At 52.2% G+C, this 4,096-nt stretch overlaps 1 protein-coding gene across 1 annotated transcript in view; it reads left to right on the forward strand.

The window, feature by feature from the left end:
* The first annotated feature begins 201 nt into the window (after nucleotides 1–201).
* Nucleotides 202–4,096, forward strand: part of LRRC3 (leucine rich repeat containing 3) — an 8,986-nt gene continuing 5,091 nt past the window's right edge. The window contains exon 1 of the mRNA XM_019625001.1: nucleotides 202–826. The gene's annotated coding sequence lies outside the window, so the exon portion shown is untranslated. The remainder of the gene's footprint in view (nucleotides 827–4,096) is intronic.

Genomic DNA, 4,096 nt, shown 5'->3' on the forward strand with positions numbered 1-4,096 from the left:
CAAATGCAAAACCTAAACTTTAAAATCCTTGTGACTTTGAGTTAGACAAAGATTTCTTACATATGACACCAAAAGCATGACCCATAAAAGAAAAAAATGGATAAAATGGACTTCATCAAAATTAAAAACTCCTGCTCTTTGAAAAACTTTTAGGAGGATGAAGACAGTCCACAGAGACAGAGAAAATATTTACAAATCACACATCTGATAGAGGACTTGTATCCAGAATATACAAAGAACTCTCAAAAACTCAATAATAAGAAAACAACTCAATGAACAGCAGGTAAACGATTTGAACAGGGCACTTCTGTAAAGAAGAGAGACGGCAAATAAGCAGATGAAAAGATGCTCACCCCTGGAGTTCAAAGCAATCAGCACCACAGTGAGATGCACCGCTAACCACCTATCAGCGTGTCTACCGTGAAAATGCCGACCACGGCCAGCGCTGGTGCGGGTGTGAGCACACGCTGCTGGTGGGCAAGTTGTGCGAGCCCTTGTCAGTTTCTTTGAAGTTAAACATACAGCTACCATGTGACCCAGCCGTTCATTCCATTCCCAGAATTCACCCAAGAGAAATGAGAGCATTTGTCCAAACAAAGGTTGTACACAATGTCCGCTTCACTGCATTTGTAGTAACAGCCAGCACCTGGAAACAACCCCGATGCCCACAAACAGGCGGACGGACGTGACGACGAGCACTCAGCCCTGAACCGAGTAGCCTGATGAGCGCGTCCGCAGGCGCACTCAGTCGGACGCCGGGTGAAAGGAGCCAGACAAGAGCGCCTGCTGCGCGTCCACTGCCACGCGTGTCCGCGACGGCCGGCAGGTCAGTGCGCGCCTGGCGATGGGGGCCGGAGGGCAGGGAGGACGGGGGCAGCCGGGGTACTGACGGCGTTGATTGTGGCGATGCTTTCCCGGGTGGGTGGCTACAGAGGTCAACAACGTATCCAATTTTAAAATGTGGTTTATCGTGTGTCTGTCAACTACACCACAATAACGCTGCTTTTAAAACCCAAGGATGGATCAGGCCTAGCTGAAACGCCCCACCCCACATTCCCTACCCCCCTCGGGCCCACACGCAGGGACCCTAAGACACAGAGGGTCCGGGGGCAGGAAGGGACCCCGGTGGGCGGTGACCTCACCCCACTAACCAGCTTGAGGGGCCTCTGACATCGGAGCTGGAGACACGCACAGCAAGGGCCTCGCGCTGATCCGAGGGTCTCCAGGTCCCGTGCATCCGGCGTCAGTGCCGGGAAGGGATTCGCCCCACCGCTTGGGGCGGGGCTGGACCCGGGCCGAAGCCGGGCTCTGAGGCCTCACGGCCCCNTGCGTGTGCACTCCCTCCCGGTCAGCTGCCTCTGTCCTGTCCCTTTGTGCCACTCCAGCCCTGCCTGTGAGCTGGCTGCCCTGGCAGGCCTGGGGGGCAGTGTGGAGGCTGGGACAGCAAAGGGCCCACCTGGGCTCCGGGGAAGGGCAGGGCGGGAGAGCAGGCAGCCGGCACACACCTGGACGGGCGGCCACCAGAGAAAGGCCCGTCCCCGGTCTTTGTGGTCTCTCTGTGTAGGGAGGCCGCGTGTGGGCCTCACTGGGACATGTCAGTGGTCCGTCTGCTTTCATCCGGCCCTGTGTATGCTGCAGACTGCCGCTCACCCATCCCCAGAGAGCGGCACTTGACCCTGCCAGCAGCACAGCCGTCCTGATGGGGAAGCAACTAGGCAGCCAGATTAGCTGTGTCTAATCCCTGGGGCCATGACGCTGATAAATGGATGAGATCAACAGCCCAGAGCCCAGTCAGTCAGGAGGGCAGCTCCAGTGGGCAAGCATGCGGCCAGGGTGGCGTTAGGCTGTTTCTGGTGTTGCTGAGAGCACTGGCTGTGGTCCAAGTTGGACAGTGAGTCAGACTCTTGCAGGGCCCCCGGCCTGAGCCTGGCTGGTGGCCAGCGTCTGCTGTGGACACTCTGATGTCATCACCAGTGAGGCAGGTCACAGATCTCTGAGGACCGAGAGGACAGCTCACCACACGGCTTTACACGAGCACCTGGAACTGATGTATTCACAGTACACGCGGACCCCCGAGAATAGCAACCTGCAGGCCCTGTTCTCCACTCGTGAGGCAGAGTGCACACTGGGTCAGGGCACATGCTTGGTCAGGGGCACACGCTTAGTCAGGAGCACACGCCCGGCCGCCTGCACAAATCTTAATGTCAACCGCTTGGTGGATTTTTGACTTGTGCTGACCGGCACCCAGATGAGATTGAGCACACCAGCCCCAGGACCCCCTCGAGCCCCTTCCCCTCCCATCACTGTCCTCCGCCACTCACAGTGTTGCCTGGTCTTGAACTTCCCATAAACAGAACCGCACGGTGTGACCTCTGCATGTCTGGCCCCTCGCACTCCCCCATCCACACTGTGATTTTTGGTGGTAACCTCATAATTTGTTTAATGTAAATATTAAAAACATTCCATAGTGTGGGGGGTCCTCTTTGGCACCTCCTCTTTACCATACAGTGACCCGCCAATGGCTTCACTGCTCACCATATTAACCTCTCTGTGAAAGGTATCTGGCTGTTTAAGGCAGAAATAATAATGTATCGTGAGGCTCCTATACACGTGGACGTAAACTGCGTGACAACAGCACAGCCCCAACGGGTGCAGCACACAGCTGCCGGGCTGCTACTCAAGGTGAAGTGTCGAGTGTGACCTGGCAGATGACTGTGACAGGAAGTGGCAGCCAGACGCCACCCCCTAAAGCAGCCATTGAAATAACACAGCTAGGACTCATCTAAGGAGAGAAAGTGGGCTCATAAAGACACTCAGTCCAAAGGAAGGCAGGGAAAGAGGACGAGGGATCAGAGCAGAAGGACAAACGGGAGAGAAATAGAGGCAGACAGACTGGACCCTCACCACACAGCCATCGCGTCAAATGCAAGGCATTCAAGTGCCACCACTGGTGCACTATCCCCTAAACCACCAGCCCTACTCAGAGTCAATAGATTTTCACTAAAGTCCTTGTCTATTCTAGGGTCCCACCCTGCACTGAGCTGTCACTCCTTCAATCTGTAACAGTGAGTCAGGTGTTTATTGTCTTTTGTGACTTCTTCATTCCTGACGTGTACTGATCAGTCACTTTGTAAAAGGTCTTTCAATCCCAGTGTGTCTGAAGTGTTCTCACGACTGGAGAGTGTGCATTTTGGGCAAGAACACCCCAGAAGTGAGGCTGTGTCTTTCTCAGTCCATCGCATCAAGGGCTACATGATGTTTACCTGTCTTATTACCAACGATATTATCTTTGGTCACATACTAAGGTGGTTTCTGCTGGGTTGCTTCGCTGTAAAGTTATTACTTTTCCCTTTGTACTTAATAAAAACATTGAGGAAGATACTCAAGTGCTATGCAAATCCTGAAGGCACCTAGGTATGAAGACGCTTGAGATTAAAAGTAAAAGGCGGGATAAAGCTATCGCATGTTAGCCTGATCAAAAGGCAGCTGGAGGGCTGTGTTAGCGTCAGACAAAGCAGGGTTTCAGGCAAAGAGCCGGGGGTGATTTCATAATGAGGAAGTGGCCAATTAATCAAGAGGATACAAAATCTCAATATCAGGTTTCAAAATACACGAAGCAAAAAAGCGGTGGAACTGTAAAGAGAAACAGACAAACCTACACTCACAGTGAGAGTCCAACAGCCTTTTCTCAATAATTCATAGAGCAAGTGGACAGGAAATCAGTGATAATATAGGACAGTCGAGTCACACCATCAACAGAGGTTTACAGAAAATGTGACTGTTATGTAGAACATCCTAAGGTAGCTGTTAAAAAGTTATTGGAACTAACAAGGGCATTTAGCAAAGTTAAGATCAGAATACAAAAACCAATTTTGTTTCTATAGATTAATAATTAAAAATCAGAAATTGAAACAAATGCCATTTACAATAAAAAATATCAGGGGCCGGCCGAGTGGCGCGATGGTTAAGAACTGGCTTGGGACGCCAGAGGGCCCCGTTTCGGATCCCACATATGAGGGCCAGTGACACTGCCCTCCACAGCTAAGATGCTGAACAACAGCTCAACCTGGAGCTGGGCTGCCGTGAGTGTGAGTCG

The sequence above is a fragment of the Hipposideros armiger genome, unplaced genomic scaffold (genome assembly GCF_001890085.2).
Source record: "Hipposideros armiger isolate ML-2016 unplaced genomic scaffold, ASM189008v1 scaffold_612, whole genome shotgun sequence".
NCBI lineage: Eukaryota > Metazoa > Chordata > Mammalia > Chiroptera > Hipposideridae > Hipposideros > Hipposideros armiger.